The sequence below is a fragment of the Gossypium arboreum genome, chromosome 13, assembly GCF_025698485.1.
Source record: "Gossypium arboreum isolate Shixiya-1 chromosome 13, ASM2569848v2, whole genome shotgun sequence".
Lineage (NCBI taxonomy): Eukaryota > Viridiplantae > Streptophyta > Magnoliopsida > Malvales > Malvaceae > Gossypium > Gossypium arboreum.
In genome coordinates, this window is record NC_069082.1 from 102,950,939 (window position 1) to 102,971,093 (window position 20,155).

Below are 20,155 nucleotides of genomic sequence, written 5' to 3' on the forward strand. Positions count from 1 at the left end.
AGGCTCAACGAATCGTTCTTCATCTTGAACATTAATCATGTTGAGTTGTTCCCTTTGGTTGGGTTCAGTATTACTTGGCAAGCTACCTTGTGGTCATTCAAAGATTAGTTTGGAAAGTTGGCCTATCTGAGTTTCGAGCCCTTGGCTCGACGCTTGTTGATTTTTAAGTGCTGTCTCGATGTTCTGGAAATGAGTTTCTGACACTGATATAAACTTTGAGAGCATCTCCTCAAGGTTCGGCTTCTTTTCTTGTTGGTAGGGTGGTTGTTGGTAGCCTGGAGGTGGTCTCTGATTTCTTTGGCCTCTCCATAAGAAATTTGGGTGGTTCTTCTAACTTGCATTGTAAGTGTTACTATATGGATTGTTTTGAGATCAAGAATTATTACCCATGTAATTTAACTACTCGTTATCCATGTTGTAGCCATAAGGTTGGTATTCTGAATTGCTTGATCCACCTGCACTTGCGTCGCACTGCATTACTGGGTGAACCTGTGAAGAACTAAGAAAACTATCAATTTTCTTATTCAAGAGTTCTACCTGATTAGAGAGCATGGTGACCGAATCGATGTTATAAACACCGACTGTTTTCGTTGATTTTGTTCTCATGACTTACCACTGATAGTTATTCAGTGACATCTCCTCTATAAACTCATAAGCATCTTCAAGTGTTTTATTATTGATGGTTCCGCTAGTAGCTACGCCAACCATTTGCCGAGTCAAACGATTCAGACCATTATGGAACATTTGAACCAAAAGCCAAAGCAGTAACCCATGGTGAGGGCACCTTCTCAGTAAGTCCTTGTATCTCTCTCATGTATCATAAAGAGTTTCTAAGTCCATCTGCACAAATGAAGAGATATCATTATGTAATTTGGCCGTTTTAGCCAGCGGGAAATATTTTAATAGAAATTTTTTGGTCATTTGTTCCCAAGTAGTGATTGACCCTCATGGTAATGAGTTCAACCACTGTTTAGCTTTGTTTCTTAATGAAAAAGGGAATAACCGAAGACGAATGGCATCATCAGAAACACCATTAATTTTAAATGTATAGCATAGTTCCAAGAAGTTTGCTAAGTGAGCGTTGGGATCCTCATCCTGCAAACCATCAAATTGAACAAATTGTTGTATCATTTGAATAGTGTTAGGTTTTAGTTAAAAAGTATTTGCAGCTACAGCAGGTCTAATTATGCTCGATTCAGTTCCTGTTAAAGAAGGTTTAGCATAACCATACATAGTGCGTGGAGCAGGATTTGGATTAACCGCAATTACAGGAGGTAGCTGATTGTCTTGGTTTTTAGCCGTCTCTTTGGTTGGGGGTTGAGTATTGTCCTCTTGCTCGGTCTCTGTGTATCTTAAGCTTTGCCTTATTTCTCTTTGGTTTTTGCGAACTGTGCGATCGATTTCTTCGTCAAAAAGTAGTGGTTCTGACGGGTTTCTTCTAGTCATAAACTATAAAAACCTGCCAAGAGAAAGAAAAAGTAAATTAATAAATAATAATAATAATAAATTAAAGTGCAAGAAAAATAAATGGCTAAAGTAATAAAAATTGAGCGTTCCTAATATCTTAGTTCCCCGGCAACGGCGCCAAAAACTTGATCGCGATTTTCATGACAGGTAACTTTTAAATATTTATAATTAATCGTTCTTGAAACTAACTATTATCGCGATGCAGGCAAGTGTACCTATCGAATAGCAGTATAGTTTTAGCAAGATCGGATTGTCGAACCCAAAGGAACTAAAGTACTAGTAATGACTGACTTTTTATTATCTAGCCTAGGAATAAGGGGGTTTTGTTTTAACTAACTAATTAACTAATCTAAGAATTCACAGAGAATGGAATTGGGGGATTACTTTTGGAAAACGATTGAATTAAGACAATACCTAAGAAAAATCCACCTAGACTGTACTTGTTATTCGGGTTCAATCGATTTATTTATTCATTTAACTTGTTCCGTAGAGATCCCTAAGTTATGTTATTATCCCTATTCAAGACTAATAATGTCTAATCCCTAGATTGAATAAATGAGACTTTTCTCTAATTAACACCCTAGGGTTGCATTAACTCGATCTATGGATCCCCTTATTAGGTTTCACCCTAATCCGGCAAAATCTTGTCACCTTATGTCTAGGCGCGCAAACAAATCCGCTTAATTATGACAAATGTACTCTTAGACAGGGTCTATTCCTCCTCTGAATAAGAGCTTATCTTGAATCAGTATCCTGGGATATCAAAACAAGAATTAAGAACACATAATTCAGAACAAGTTAAATATTTATCATACAATTTAGAAAATAATAACAAGATTCGTCTTAGGTTTCATTCCCCTTAGGTATTTAAGGGATTTAGTTCATAACTCAAAAGGAAAACATCTCAGAAGAATAACAAATACAAAACATAAAGAAAACCCAAAACTCCTAAAGGGAAATTGAAGGAGATCTTCAGTCTTGATGGTGACTCTGGCTTCTGAGATGGATCAATCGGCTTCATTCTAGTAATTCCTTCCTTCCTCTCTGTGCCCTCCTTTTTCTCTTTCTTTAAGGCATATTTATAGGATTTAGAATGCCTAAAAACCCTCAAAATTAACCTTTTTCAAATTGGACTCAACTTGGGCTGGGCAGGGACACGCCCGTGTGAATCGTGCTTCGAATCTACCAACTTGACACAGCCATGTGGTCTGCCCGCGTGAGGAAGTCCAGGCCGTGTTGATTTCGTACTTTGGCCCATTTTCTCCGTTTTTGGGCTGTTTCTCTTTCCTTTCTCTCTCCTATGCTGTCCTTAGTATAAAATATGAAATTAAAGCATTAGGAGCATCGAATTCACCAATTCTAAGGGAAAATCATCCATAAAATGTGTTAAGCATGGGGTAAAAATATGTATATATTACGGTTTGTCAAATACCCCCACACTTAAGCATTTGCTTGAATCCTCAACTCATAATCAAAATAAATCTTTCTCAACTTATAATCTCTATCAAAAATATCTCGAAATAATCCATAGGTAATCATACATTGAGAATTCAACTAAAAGAACATAAAAGTTTCCAACATTCCAAGTTGAGTATTTAATCATGCAAACATAGGTGTCTCCCTCATCTAAGTAATTACCTTTGATTCGAATATCACGAGTTTCACATCCTCACTAAAGATTCACTCAAATCACTCGAGGTGTTTAAGGACAATAATTGAAGCACTCAATAGTCAATAATGTAAAATTATTACCATAGGCTTGCATGAAAATGAAATCTCCACCACTATAAATTGAGATGATACATCAATCAAAAGGTCTTTAGAGGGTTGTAATGAGGCTTGGTTAGGGGGTGTGGTCACAGGCTGAAAGCAAAAGTTAGAATCGAGATTGAATTGAAAAATCACTTAACTAGAAAAAGATTTAATATCACTTGTGTACAATAGAGCTTCTTCTTAGAATATGGAATTAAGTACTTAAGCTCAAAAAAAAAATATTACTACTACTAATATGTATACATTTTTTTAAAAGAACAAGTTAAATTACAAAATAGAATAAAACATAGTTAAGCAACTATTTCAATTCAGATCTCGAAAAAAAATAGGGATCAATTTAATTGAGGGGATTTTAGCAATAATGGGTTAAGGGTTAATGTTAAGGGTAATACAAGAAATGGGTTGTTAGGCTCAAGGGGGTTCACTAAGGGTCAATCGTGGACGTAAGCTTTTCATGCCCATGTGAATCGTGCTTCGAATCTGCCAACTTAACACGGCTGTATGGTCTGCTCGTGTGAGGAAGTCCAAGCCGTGTTGATTTTGTACTTTGGCCCATTTTCTCCGTTTTTGGCCCGTTTCTCATTCCTTTCGCTCTCCTATGCTCTCCTAAGTATAAAACATGAACTTAAAGCATTAGGAGCATCGAATTCACCAATTCTAAGGGAAAATCATCCATAAAATGCGTTAAACATGGGGTAAAAATATGTATATATTACGGTTTATCAGCCTTTAGTTGCCATAAAATGACATTTTTCCCAATTCAAGATAAGATGAGTGTCCTCGTATCGCTTCAGTACTTTATCCAAGTTGTTAGTGCAATGATCAAATTTATTCCCATAAACTAAAAAGTCATCCATAAAAACCTCTAAAGAGTCTTCGAACATAACTGAGAATATTGCCATCGTACACCTTTGATTGTGGCTAGTGCATTGCAAAGACAGAAAGGCATAGGGTGAAAAGCAAAAGTACCAAAAGGGCAGGTGAAAGTTGTTTTCTCCTGATCCTCTGGTGCAATAGCAATTTGGTTGTACCCAGAATAGCAGTCTAGGAAGCAATAATAAGCTTTTCCATCAAGCTGATCTAACATTTGGTCAATAAAGGGAAGTGAAAAATGATCCTTTCTTGTGGCAGCATTTAATTTACGATGTCCATACAAACTCGCCATCCCGTGGGGATGCGTGTTGGTATTAATTCATCCTTATCATTGTGAACCACTGTGATGCCACTTTTTTTTAAGACACTTTGCACTGGACTTACCCATTTATTATAAAAAAATCGGGTAAATAATTCCTGCATCAAGCCATTTTATGATTTCTTTCTTGACCACTTCCTTCATCTTCTCATTTAACCTTCTTTGTGGTTCAATTGATTGCTGGCCTTCATCTTCTAACTTAATTTTATGTATGTAAAAAGAAGGACTAATACCTTGAACATCTTCAATACTTCAGGCAATAGCTCGTTTGTGCTGCTTAAGAATGTGAGTCAATTTCTTTTCTTGTGTTTTATCCAGTGTTGCGGTGACAATAACTAGAAGAGTATTATGATCACCTAAAAAGATGTATTTAAGATGATGAGGTAGTGGTTTCAATTCCAGAGTGGGAGCTTCTTCAATTTATAGATTGAAAATTAGAATGGTTTTTTTGGTTAGGTCTAAGAATTCAATTTGCCACCTATGCTTGACTTTAACAGTATCTGTAACAGCCCAAATTTCGGTAAAATCTTAGCCAAAAATAAAATATATTTTTATTTTATTATATGGTCTAAAATATGATAGAAATGTCATGTGAAAATTTTGATAAGAAAATTTTATCCATTATATGCTTAATTACGAGAAGGACCAAATCGCATAAAATGTAAAAGTTGAACTCTAGTAGTTGTAAGGATTAAATAGCTATGGAATTTAAAACTTGATGTCCTTATATGGTATTTAAACCATTAAAGAAAGTATGTAGATATTTTGGTGACTCATCCATGGAAATTTAGAAAAAGGGCAAGGACTAAATTTGAAAGTGAAATAATTTAATTAATTAAAAGATGATAAGAAGAAATATCATCTTATTTTTCTCATTTTCTTCTCCAAAAATACATGGAAACCCTTGGAGAGGGAGAGAATCTTTCATGACCAAATTGGGTAAGTTTTCTTGGCCTGTTTTTAGTAATTTTGATATTTTTGAAACCGAGATAGCTTAATCTATCTATTTGGGGGATCAATTTGAGAAGCTATCAAAGTATGGAAAATGGATCATGGATGTATACCCTGAAAATTAGAAATTTATGGTAGAAAATGAAAAGTTGTTGATAGATAAACAACTTTTACAAAGTGATTTTTGATGAAAACATGATTTAGGGACTAAAATGTAAAGTTGTGAAATTAAAGAAAATATGCTAAATTTTTATGAATACATGTGCTATAAATTTTGTAATGGGATTCTGTTTAGGCTTAGAATAGGGAGTAAATTGCACAAATTTTATTTTCCGAGCCTAGGGACGAAATAGGAATTTATGGAAAAGTTAGGGGCAAAATGGTAATTTTTCCTAGGATGTAAATTGAGTCTAAATGAGTATGAAATATGAGAAATTGATGTAAAATTTACTTGTATAGATCCGGATAGACCAAATTTCGAGCTAGAACGAGGAAAGAGGAAAATGTCGGATTAGTAGATTTTACGTACACGAACATTGTCGAGGTAAGTTGGTGTAACTAAATTGTGTTTATTTACATGCTTGCATTGATTGTGTTTATGTAAATTGTATAAATGTCATAAATATGTGAAATGATTGCATATCCGATCAAGCCCGATAAATAAAAATGTTTGAATTAAATGATAATGCCCGATAGATGATAAATGATAAACGATGAGAATGTTACTTATATGCTTGAAATGAATGTGGAATGTGTTTATTTGAATTATATGAATGTTTTGGACGTATGTAATAATCACATGCCCAATAATGCTTGAGAAAAATGTTTAAATCCTAGTTGTATAAAATGGAAATTCGATGGATATGTGATTTCCCGAAATGACTGAGGTCCTGCATTTGTTGCTGACGGGATTTAGCTCAAACGAGTAGTCCTATTGACCTCATTACAGAAAGGATTTAGCCCAGATGGGTAATCATGATATAAGTCCTCTCGAGCATATGTTATAGATTGGATTTAGCCCAGATGGGTAATTCAAATCAAGCTCCTTAGAGCATATGTCATAAAAAGGATTTAACTTGGACTGGTAATCCTGTTGTATACAGTGTACTCCCTAAAATCCTTAAGGGTACCATTGAATGTGAATTGATGAATCCTGATTTTTGTACCACAAGTGTACTACCTGCGTATCCATCGGTATTTTAGATAAATTCAATGGGTAAAAGTTCTTGACATGAGAAGATATGAATAAGAAATGAGTTATTACAAATATCGGCCTGAAATACATGAAAATGACGATACATGATAATTGATATATGGAAATATGAAATGATGATATTGTACATTGAATTTATTTGATGAGTATGTACATCCTTGATTATAGACTTATACACCTTGAGTGTACTAATTGTGACCTTGATATTCCGAGTAATATGAGTAAAGTTCTGGTATGAAATTATCTGAACTCGAAATGAACTAGTACGAAATTATACTTGTAATAATGAGATAAATTATGCATGTTGAATGAATACATGTTGTGGAAAGCATATGTGCTTGGAATCTTGATTGTTGTTGAGCCCACATATGGTTTGATGTTATTATGGATTATATGACTAATAAGGGCAATAAGGATGTATGTGTAGGGCTTGAGGTCAAATTGGTTGAATATGCCTTACATAGTTACTTCATAATAGAATGAATGGTAAGTTAAGTACCATGTTATACGAACTTACTAAGAATTTATGCTTACTTAGTTTTATTTCCCTGTTTTATAGTAAATTGGAAGTTCGTTGGAGATCACTCACACTATCCATCGGCCCATATCGGTACACTATGATAAACCAGTTATGGTTGTAATGGCATGTACAAGATATATTGGCCATATTGGCATGTAAATGTAAATGATGTTTGTAATCTAGCCATTGGAATGGCTAGTAATGGTTTGTTTTAATATACTTGTAATGTCAAACTATGATAGCTACATATATGTTAAGTAGTTGATCAAACTCTGTCTAACTTGAAGACTTAACTAAGGTAAGATTATAGACATGTATGCATGAAATTATATACCATGTTAATAGACGGAATTTGCTTAAGTTGAATGCTTGGAATGGCTGGATTGTACTTGGTATGTTTTAGTGTAGGAAAATGATAAATATGTATGAGAAATGAAGCTAGGAAATGGCTTTATTTTGTCCACACGGGCAGACACATGGGCGTATGTCTAGACCGTGTGTGACACACAGCAGGGTACATGGGCATGTTGTTAGGCCGTGTGTCTACTGCACTTAAATTTTGAGAAACAGAATGCTCAGAATTGAGCACACGGGCAAAGACACATGCGTATGTATTAGCCGTGTGTGTGCTACACGGCCTAGCACACGGACGTGTGTCTTGGCCGTGTGAAACCTACATCTAATTTCAAAATGAATTAATTGACCACACAGCCTAGCACATGGGCATGTGGCATGGTCGTGTGCACAAGTCAAAGAGTTACACGGGGTCGAACACGACCTGCAGCTCGGGCGTGTCCCAAGGTCACATGGGCCTACCCCTTGGACCACACGGGCATGTGAGCCTTGTAACTTAGAAAAATTTTAAAAATTTCACGAAAATTCTTAGGGTTCCCGATTAAGTCCTGATTCAAATTTAATGTTCATATTGGGCCTCGAGGTTCCATTTAAGGGATGTTGTGAATGATTTCAGAAAATGAATAGTAATTGACTTGACATATCTGCAAATGTTTTGAAAAAGTTTGGTAACACTCAGTAACCCTGTTCTGATGACGGATAGGGGTTAGAGGTGTTACAGTATTAGCTTCAACTGTGCTATCACAATAGTATTAGCTTTAGTTGTTGAATTCTTCCTCAATCAAATCATCGAGCACATCGACAATATGACACTCTGCTTTATCATTGTGATGAACAAACTCAAAAACACTGAAGGTAACTTGCTCATCATTTAGTTGCATGGTGAGTACTCCTTTATAAACATCAATGGGAGTTCGGCTGGTAGCTAAAATTGGACATCCCAAGATTATGGGAACCTCCTTGTCTGCCTCGCAGTCAAGTATGATAAAATCATCCAGAAAAACAAATTTATCGAAATGAACTAAAACATCTTTGATTTGCCTTTCAGGTTGAGTTAAAGATCAATCTGCCAATTGCAATGTCACAGCAGTGGGTTTCATATAACCAATTCCCAACTTTCTAAAAGTAGATAGTAGCATGAGGTTGATGCTAGCACCCAAATCACATAAAGCTTTGCCTAAATACTGATTGCCAATCGAACATGGAATGGTAAAGCTTCCAGGAGCTTTCAATTTAGGGGCATCTAATTTGTCAAGACAGCACTATAGTCTTTTGTGAGTGCAATAGTTTCAACATTAGTGAGTTTTTTCTTTTTAGACAAGAGGTCTTTCATAAACTTCCTATAACTCAGAATTTGGACCAAAACATCCACTAAAGGAATGTTGATTTACAATTATTTCAGTGTATCTCGAAACTGCTGATACTATTTATCATTTTCATTCTTCTTGAATCTTTGTGGAAAGGGTATAGGTGGAAGTACATCCGGTTGCAACGATACTTTTGGTTGCATCCGCTACTTAGCATACATTCACACAATTCAAGCATTCATCATTCAATCTCAATCAATTTGTCCCTAAGGCCCAAACATACATTGGGAGTGGCTCGGGACCAAACTAATAACTTTGGAAACATTTGGAGCACTTAAAATTTTTTTCTCAAAACAAGGGCCACACACTCGTGTGGCTAAGTCGTGTGTCTCACACGGGCACCAAACACGCCCGTGTCACAGGCCGTGTGGACATTCGAAATGGGAGCACATGGCCATGTCCCAACTCATGTCCTACCCCATGTAACTCTCTGACTTGGGTCACACAGCCAACACACATGCCCTATGGCTAGCCCGTGTGCCCTAAAAATGGCCATACAGGCCCGTGTGACAAACCATGTGTTAGGACGTGCCAAACCTATAGGGTATACTAACTTATGCCACACGGCCAAGTCACGCGCCTGTGTGTGAGGCCGTGTGGAGCATACTGAAGTGATTTCAATTTCAACACCAAGAGACACACGACCATGTACTTGATCATGTGTCACACACGTCTGAGACACACGCCAATGTGGACAAAAATAGTTATTTACCAAGCCATTTTGCCACCCAAAATTTGCATATACCTACACAACCCAAATGGTACCAATTCATAGCATAAATAAAAATCTAACTTATCCATAATCAAGGCTAAATCATTCCATTTCTAATACCATCAACCAACATGCTTGTAAACTCATGTTTTACTCATTCAAAACATACCAGAAACACATATACAAATCAACTAACTAAACCTTTACCAAAAATACATCATTTTGCACCAATTTACAAGCATAACCATTTTCAATTCATCAACTATTAGCTACCTTAAGAGTTGCATTAAACAAGCCATTTCCAAGCAAACATGGACCACATCACTAAGAGGCATTAACACACACATATATATACAACACATAATGGCCAAAATAAGCCAACTTACATGGCTAACATACAACCAAACATTTAATATTTACAAGCCAACACAAATGACCAAATCATGCTACAATACCAAAATAACTCAGAGTCCCTATACATGCCATATACTTAAAATACCAAAGTTCACAGGTACTATGAGATAGGTAGATAGTGTGAAGCGATCTCCGATGATCCCCGAATCTGAGCTAGCTTTGATAACACTATAAAACATGGGAAAAATAAACAAAGTAAGCTATAAATCTTAGTAAACTCATATGAAATAAACTCAATTCAATCTCACAAACATAATTCAATAATTTGAATATACCAACATATAGCTTACATTAATTAACAAACCTTTCAAACACTCAATTATAAGAGTATACAATTCTCTCAAAAGTTTCCTCGGTTTGAAACTTATATAATTCATGTGCGTACCTGTATCATCTAGCATCAATCTCATACTCATCCACATCTATCATTTACCTACTGAACCATTTGGAGTAGAAGTCGGATACTCAAGGGTCTCATACGATAAGTACCTATACCATGACCCAAAGCCAAATCAATGTAACTTATATCCAAAGTACTGATATCATGGCCCGAAGCCAAATCGGTATATCTCGTACCCGAAGTGCTAATATCATGGCCTGAAGCCAACTCAATATATCCCCTAATGACATGTCACTAGTATCCTAAACTATTCCTAAGGTTCAACCGGGATATCGAATGCTGAATTTCCATTGAGTTTATGTCGAACTTATCTGAAATCTTGTATTCAAAACTTATACAATATCAAAGCATTCATAATACATTTATAATAAAATTTATAACATACGAACTTACCTCGAATGTGGAAACAACGAAATAAGTGGATTAGTTGATAAATTTAGTTTTTCCCTGCTCTAGATCTGAATTCTACTTTTCTTAATCTAAATATATTCAAAATTAACTTATTTAATCATCTATTTATTCAATTCAATCCAAAATATACATTTGAGCTATTTTACACACTACCCCTAAACTTTTACATTTTTACAATTTTGTTCTTATTACACAAAACCATGTATTCATATAAATTTCAAAACACCCATGCTCAGTCAAATTACCATTTTACCCCTAATAACCCATATTTTTCATTTATTTCATATTTTAACCACAAAGTTTAAACATTTCTCAATTTAATCCCTATTTTGTATTTTCACTAAAAATCACTTAACAAAACTTGTATATCTATCAACAAGCATTCATAATCTATCAAGAAACTTTAAAATACACATGTATTCATCAATGGCATCATTCAAAATCTTTAAATTTTTTGCAAAATAGTCCCTGGGCTAGCTAGTACTAGTTGCAACGATCATAAAAACATAGAAATCATTAAAAACAAGACAAAAACTGTACCTTAATTAGCTTTACAAGCTTAGTCGAATGAAGAACACAACAATGGTGTTTTTCTAGCCCTAATATTCTATTGATGCATAAATAAAACAAAGATGATATCTTTGTTTCTTTAATTTATTTTACCTTTATTTTTAAATTACAAAAATAACCTTATTATAGAATCATATTAGACATCCTATTAATGTCCATAAATGTCCACTTAAACAACCAATGGTATATTTACCGATAAGGACACCCATTATTTAATTTCATAGGCTTTTGATACCTTTAGCTAATAGAACAACACTTTTACACTTTACGCGAATTAGTCCTTTTTATCATATTGACCAACCAAACAATAAAATTTCTTAACGAAATTTTCACACCAATATAATATCATACTGTAGACATTACAATAATAATAAAATAAATATTTTGACCCCAAATTTATGGTCTTGAAACCACTATTCCGATTTGACTAAAAACAGGTTGTTACAACTCTCCCCCTTAAGGATTTTCGTCCCCAAAAATCTAACTAGTGAATAGGTTAGGGTACTGTTTTCTCATACATTCCTCAAGCTCCCACGTAGCCTCTCCAACACCGTGACGCTGCCACAAGACTTTCACTAAAGCTATGCATTTATTTCTCAACTCTTTAATCTCTCGAGCTAGAATTCTAATCGGTTCTTCTTTGTATGCCATATTGGGATGAATTTGAATCTCCGCTGGAGAAATTACATGTGATGGATCCGATCTTTATCGATGTAACGTCGACACATGAAACACATTTTGGATTTTCTCTAACTCAGTCGGTAAAGCTAGTTGTGGGGCGTTACAATTCTACCCCCTTAAAGAAATTTCCTCCTCGAAATTTCCAACTATCTGAATAGTCACACAACCTAGCCTACCACATAACGCTCTTGCTGTGCGCTCTGATCCTAACAATAGAAGCACGCACCAAGCCATCTGTCCATCAGAGCGGATAAACATCACATGCATACCATTTCCAGAACATACAAAATAAATACAAACTTTAAATTCAAGTGTAACAATACAGTCTAATATCTAAGAAATCACAGTATTTCTATCTACTGCTTTTCAATGAAAACAAACATCAGTTTCTGAAACTTATGGATTCGGCACCGGAGACTCAGTGTGCCACACTTTTTAGAAGAAATATCTCAAGCATATCGCACATGTGGAAACAACTTTTTGAAATTTAATTTTTGGAAACCCATTCCACAGCCAAGTTATGCAACTTGACTCTGATACCATTAAATGTAACACCTCAAACTCGGCCTAGACGTTATGGCTGAATCTAGCATGTTGAATCAAAGCGTCGTTCAAGAATCGAGTTGCCGTTAGAAATTTATTTCTAAAGTTAAAACCTTTTGTACGGGGTTAGCAAATCATCTCGTCACAAGCGTTTGTCAAAATATTTGTCCTTGGAATATTAATTCAACTTAAATCACGGAAGCATTTTGAAAACCGTGAATATTTTGAAAACTCAAGTTTTTCTAGACCAGCAGTTTAATATAAGAAATCAAAAGCCCACTTAAAACTTAAACCCACTATGGCCTTATTACATAATCCAAAACCCAATATGAAATTTAAAATAAATAAAGTCAAGTTGCAGATCCACTGCAATCGTGTGGCCACCTGCAAGTCCCTCGCTGCTCCAAATCATCTAAGTCTGGGTATTACCTGTACAGCTAGGCAGAAAGGGTGAGTTTGAGAAAACTCAATGTGTAATCCCTAAAAAAAACAAACAGTCAGATGTACGGTATGCAGAAACAGACTAGGCCTGAGCCCATCACAGAAACAGTATCAGGTGGGCCTTAGCCCAATAACAGAATCAGATGGGCTTAAACCCAATACAGAATCAAATTAGATGCAGATATGCAGACAGATTCCCAGCCCAGCCCAACCTACACACCACCCGTACCAACCAACGCACCATGTGGGGATAAAATCGACTCACCCAGCCAACACACTAAGCTTAGCACCGGTTGCGGCACTAAGTCAACAAAACGGCTCAACGCCGTAGACAGAACGACTAAAGGCTGTAAATATCGCAGCAACGCTGCCAGTTAATAGAACGGTTATAAGCCATAAGTATCACAAAAAGGCTAAAAGCCTTGTACAGAACGGCTATCGGCCGTACACTTCCTCCGTCCATAATAACCCAACCCCATACAATATGTCATGTCTTAAATATTACGTGCATGCAAATTTATACTCAGTGCAATCATATATGTAAATCATAGGCACATCAGTCACACGGAACATAAGGGCATAATCGTCATTCTACCATACATGAGTATTACGGTCATTTACAAATCGGGGGTATTTCGATACTTATTACGACCTCCTCAAAGGTCTATCATCGCTTCAAGCGACTCAGATAACCTACATGACCAGAACAGTGTATATGGGCCCAAAAACTGTTATTAGGCCCAAGTGGGCCCACACGCTCGTGTTGCCCATTTAGCCCAAATTTAGATACGACTATGTGACCTACATAGCCCAGTCCAATAACTATCACAAATTGCAGATTTAATCCATGTAGGGCCCACGAGCTTATTGGGCCCACATAGCCCATCTAGGCCCAACATGGCCCAGAACTACCTAAGTCGTGTGCGCGACATGACAAGTCTATCTACGTCACACTTAACAGTGAAGTTTACCCACACGGGCCCATGGGCCCATTGGGCCCATACGGCCCATGAGATCGATCATGGTGGCCTTCCTTAACGTACGCCCACGTTTCGTGGGTTCAGTTTACCCCACAAGTGATCGCACACTCGTAAGGCCCCAAATGCCGAAGTTTCAACTTTTTGGCTTTTGCCGACTTCCAACAAAGAAGGGCGTGAATACACACCGGTTTATGAGAACGCGTCGAAGTCCACGATCACCAACCTTGGTTAAGCAGGTATGAAATAATCCCTCCTAAAACCAATGATCACCAACTTATCTTGTTCATTCGATTTAAAGCCAGCTTTTCGCCAATTCTCATGTTAGCTTCCCGATGTGGGATTACTTTTAATCCTTAGGAAAATTTCTTATTTTTTTATGACCACTTCAACCACAGAGTTCAAGTCCAACTCCACCTTCTACACAGTTCAGACAGAAAAATAAATACTCCATTGCACATCCCAAGACTTGAACCTTAGACCTCACAGTTACACAACATGCCACATTGTCACTCCACCATAGGCTCTTTGTGTCATCATTTTAGCCTCAATTAATTATAAGGTCTATAGGCCAAAGTCCAGGTTTCTTTAAAAGAAAAACAAAAATAAATTGCAAGAGGCAAGACTTGAACCCTGACTCCCTTGCAACCCTAATGACGCCACAACCACTAGACCACATGCTTCCTTGCGACATTTATTTAACACAATAATTTGAAAGGCCTTCATCCAAGCACCCAAGGTTTAATTCACTTAAAACCAAAATTTTTGCTAAAGCCCAAGTTTGAACCCAAGACTTCTCCAACTCCTCTCAAGACCCTTAACCACTTGAGTAGACATTTAATTGTGTCATTTCCTTGCACAATTAAATACTTATATACAACCTTCTTACGAACCCATACTCAAGCCCAAATTCGGGGCGTTACAAGCCATATCTGAAATCAATCTTTGAAAATGTTGTTACACCTTTCAACTGATCAAACAAATCATTTATTCTTGGTAATGGATACTTGTTCTTTATTGTAACCTTGTTGAGCTGTCGATAGTCAATACACATTCTCATTGACCCGTCTTTCTTTTTTACGAACAATACTGGCTTACCCTGGGGTAAAAAACTAGGTTGTGCAAAACCTTTATCCATTAACTCTTGCAATTGAGCTTTCAACTCTTTCAACTCTGTCGGAGCTATTCTGTAAGGAGCTATAGATATCGGTGATGTTCCCGACACCAGTTTAATAGCAAACTCAACCTCTCTAATCGGTGGTAATCCAGGCAACTCTTCTGGAAATACATCCGGATACTTACAAACTATTGGCACTGATTCAATCTTCGATTCAGACACTTTTGTATCCAGTATAAAAGCAAGATAAGCTTCACAACATTTTCTCACATATCTCTGAGCTGACATTGACGAAATCACTATAGGCAATCCACCCAACTCATCAAGTTCAATCCGAAGAATTTCATTATTCTGACATTTCAATTCTATGATTTTTCATCTACAATTCACAATAGCATCATGTAAAGTCAACCAATCCATACCTAATATCACATCGAACTCATCAAATGGTAAAATTATTAAGTCAGCCAGAAAACAGTAACCCCGAGTCTTTAAAGGACAGTTCTTGCATACTTTATCAACTAGAACATACTTGCCTAAGGGGTTCGATACTTTAATCATAAATTCTATAATTTCAACAGGCAACTTCTTACTGGACACTAAATTCTTACAAACATACGAATGTGTCGATCCAGGATCAATTAAAGTAATCATATTAGTGTTGTAAAGAGAGAATGTACCCATAATAACATCTGGGGACAGGCTCTAGTAGGTGCTCTGGCCTCGGATCTCACAGCTGAGTCCCTAGTCACACCTCTGCCACTGGACACATTCCCCATATTTCGTAGTCGTATTGCTCAATCTTGCATTCTGAAATTTATTTTTCTTATATAACTCTGGGCAATCTCGAATAAAGTGATCTGGTGAGCCACATTTGAAACAAGCTTTACTACTCTTATTCTAGCAGTCTCTAAATGTTTCCTCCCACAATGTTGACACTTGGGTTTGTTATTTCTCACACTACCAATGCTTGAGACAGAAGTAGCTTGAGCTTTAGGATTTACATGTTGATTTCCACGATCTCTATTTTGGTATCCCACTGATGCATTTGATCGACTAAACGAATCTCGAAATTTCTTTGACGAAGAATGAGAAGATTTATTCATCGGTTTTTTCCTCGAATCTCTAGCCTCTGAATCAGCTTTCCTCTTTTCTCAGCTAAAGTCTTCGACTTTACAAGCTCGGTCAACTAATACAACAAATTTTTTTAAATCTAAAATTTTGACCAAAAGTTTAATATCTTCGTTCAACCCATCAACAAACCGTTTGCACATGATTTCTTCAATAGAAACATACTCTCGAGTATATTTACTCAACCACACAAATTCTCTCTCGTACTCGGTTACGGTCACACGACCCTGTTTCAATTCTAAAAACTCTTTGTGCTTTTAATCTAAAAACCGTTCACTTATGTATTTCTCCCAGAACTCAATCTTAAAGAACTCCCAAGTGACTCAATCTTAAAGAACTCCCAAGTGACTCTTTCTCTTGGTGCCACTGATACTAACATATTCTACCACTAATATGCGATGTCCCTCAGAAGTGATATAGCACATTTTAAACACTCAGCCAGTGTGAAAGAAAGCTCATCAAATACTCTGATAATGTTTTCAAGCCAAAACTCGGCTCCCCCAATATTATCGTCAACATTAGCTCTGAACTCCTAAGCCCTGTGTTTACGGATCTTATCAACTGGAGCTTATACAATCTTAAAAGTTTGACACCTTGAGGAGCTATAGGAACTGGTTGGGGATTATGAGGGGGTGGAGGTTGTTGAGAAGTTGGGTTCGTGTAAATATATTGTGTGAACCATTTGTTCATCATTTGGAAGAAAACTTCTTTAGCCTCTCCTCCCTGGCTACTTGATACGAGTCTAGAATCAGAAGGCCCTGTCCCTTGAGTGGGAGTGGGCACTGTCCATTGAGCGGGAGCTGGCGCATTACTTTCAACCTCATCAGCTATAGCTCGATTAGGATCCATTTACTATATGAAAACATATTTTAAAATGTCAGGAGTCATCACACCATCACAGTTTATATATGACATGTATAGCTAGACTCTCACATACGTAACGTTAGTCCTAGAATCAACTAAACCATTGCTCTGATACCAATAAATGTAACACCCCTCACCCGTATTCAATGCCAAAATAGGATTACAGAGCATTAATGGACTTATAAAATAATTAAACCACTACTTAGCATACATTCACACAATTCAAGCATTCATCATTCAATCTCAATCAATTTGTCTCTAATACGAGCCTACGAGGCCTAAACATACATTGTAAATAGTTCGGGACCAAACTGGTAACTTTGGAAACATTTGGGACCCTTAAATTTTTTCTCAAAATAGGGGACACACGCCCGTGTGGCCAGCCCGTGTGTCTTACACGGCCACCAGACACGTCCTTGTCATAGGCCGTGTGGACATTCGAAATTGGAGCACATGGCTGTGTCCCAACCCATGTCCTATCCTATGTAACTCTCTAACTTAGGTCACACAGCCAATACACATGCCCGTGTAGCTGGCTTGTGTGCCCTAAAAATGGCCATACACACCCGTGTGACAAACCATGTGTTAGATCGTGCCAAACCTGTAAGGTATACTGACTTATGCCACACAACCAACTCATACACCCGTGTGTAAGGCTATGTAGAGCATACTGACTTGATTTTAATTTCAACACCAAGGGTCACATCGCCGTGTACTTGATCATGTGTCACACATGGCTGAGACACACGCCCGTGTAGACAAAAATAGGCTATTTACCAAGCCATTTTGCCACCCAAAATTTGCATGTACTTATACAACCCAAATGGTACCAATTCATAGCATAAATAAACATCTAACTTATCCAGAATCAAAGCTAAATCATTCCATTTCTAATACCATCAACCAACATGCTAGTAAACTCATGTTTTACTCATTTAAAACATACCAAAAACACATATACAAATCAACTAACTAAACCTTTACCAAACATACATCATTTTGCACCAATTTACAAGCATAACCATTCTCAATTCTTCAACTATTAGCTACCTTAAGAGTTGCATTAAACAAGCCATTTCTAAGCAAACATGGACCAAATCACTAAGAGTCATTAACACATATATATACAATACATAATGGCCAAAATAAGCCAACTTACATGGCTAACATACAACCAAAAATTTAATATTTACAAGCCAACACAAATGGCCAAAATCATGCTACAATACCAAAATGATCAAAGTCCCTATAAATGCCATATACTTAAAATACCAAAGTTCATAGGTACTAAGAGATAGGTAGATAGTGTGAAGCGATCTCCGACGATCCCCGAATCTGAGCTAGCTTTGATAACACTATGAAACAGAGGAAAAATAAACAAAATAAGCTATAAAGTTTAGTAAGCTCGTATGAAATAAACTCAATGCAATCTCACAATATAATTCAATAATTTGAATATACCAACATATAGCTTACATTAATTAACAAACCTTTCAAATACTTAATTATAAGAGTATACACTTTCTTCACAAGTTTCCTTGATTTGAAACTTATATAATTCATGTATGTACCTGTATCATCTAGCATCAATCTCATACTCATCCACATCTATCGTTTACCTGTTGAACCATTCGGAATAGAAGTGGGATATTCATGGGTTCCACACGATAGTACCTATATGATGGCCAGAAGCCAAATCAATGTAACTTATATCCGAAGTACTGATATCATGGCCCGAACCCAAATTAGCCGTTATTCATGGCCCGAAGCCAAATCGGTATATCTCACACCTGAAGTTATCTAAAATGTATCCCCTAATGACATGTCACTAGCATCTTAAACTATTCCTAAGGTTCAACCGGGATATCGAATGCCGACTTTCCATTAAGTCTATGTCGAACTTATCTAAAATCTTGTATTCATAACTTATACAATATCAAAGCATTCATAATACATTTATAATAAAATTTATCACATACAAACTTACCTCGAATATGGAAACGACGAAATAAGTCGATTAGTTAATGACTTTAGTTTTTCCCCAATCTAGATCCGAATTCCACTTTTCTTAATCTAAATATATTCAAAATTAACTTATTTAATCATCTATTTATTCAATTCAATCCAAAATATGCATTTGAGCTATTTTACATTAGCCTCTAAACTTTCACATTTTTACAATTTAGTCCTTATTACACAATCACAAATTCATGCAAATTTCAAAACACCTATGCTTAGCCAAATTACCATTTTACCCCTGATAGCCCATATTTTTCATTTATTTCACATTTTAACCACAAATTTTAAACATTTCTCAATTTAATCCCTATTTTGCATTTTCACTAAAAATCACTTAACAAAACTTGTATATCTATCAACAATCATTCATAATCTATCAAGAAACTTTAAAATACACATGTATTCATCAATGGAATCATTCAAAATCTTTAAAATTTTTGTAAAATAGTCCCTGGCCTAGCTAGTACTAGTTGCAACGAGCACAAAACATAGAAATCATTAAAATGGGACAAGAATCGTACCTTAATTAGCTTTACAAGCTTGGTCGAATGAAGAACACAACAATGGTGTTTTTATAGCCCTAATATTTGGTTGATGCATAAACAAAACAAAGATGATATCTTTGTTTCTTTAATTTATTTTACCTTTATTTTTAAATTACAAAAATAACCTTATATAATCATATTAAACATCCAATTAATGTCCATAAATTTCCACTTAAACAACCAATGGTATATTTACCACATAAGGACCCCAATTATTTAATTTCACAGGCATTTGATACCTTTAGCTAATAGAACAACACTTTTACACTTTACACGATTTAGTCCTTTTTTTATCAAATTAACCAACCAAACGATAAAATTTCTTAACGAAATTTTCACTCCAACATAATATCATACTGTAGACATTAAAATAATAATAAAATAAATATTTGAACCTCATATTTATGGTCTCGAACCATTGTTTCGATTTCACTAAAAACGGGCTGTTACATCGGTCATGCTAGGTGGAATGTGTAACAGCCCATTTTTCAGT

General features: G+C 36.1%; 1 non-coding gene across 1 annotated transcript; it reads left to right on the plus strand.

Moving 5' to 3' along the window:
* Positions 1 to 766: 766 nt before the first annotated feature.
* LOC128287652 (small nucleolar RNA R71) lies at positions 767 to 872 on the plus strand. Its single transcript, XR_008278351.1, has one exon. It is a non-coding gene; the product is annotated as a small nucleolar RNA R71 (small nucleolar RNA).
* Positions 873 to 20,155: the final 19,283 nt, after the last annotated feature.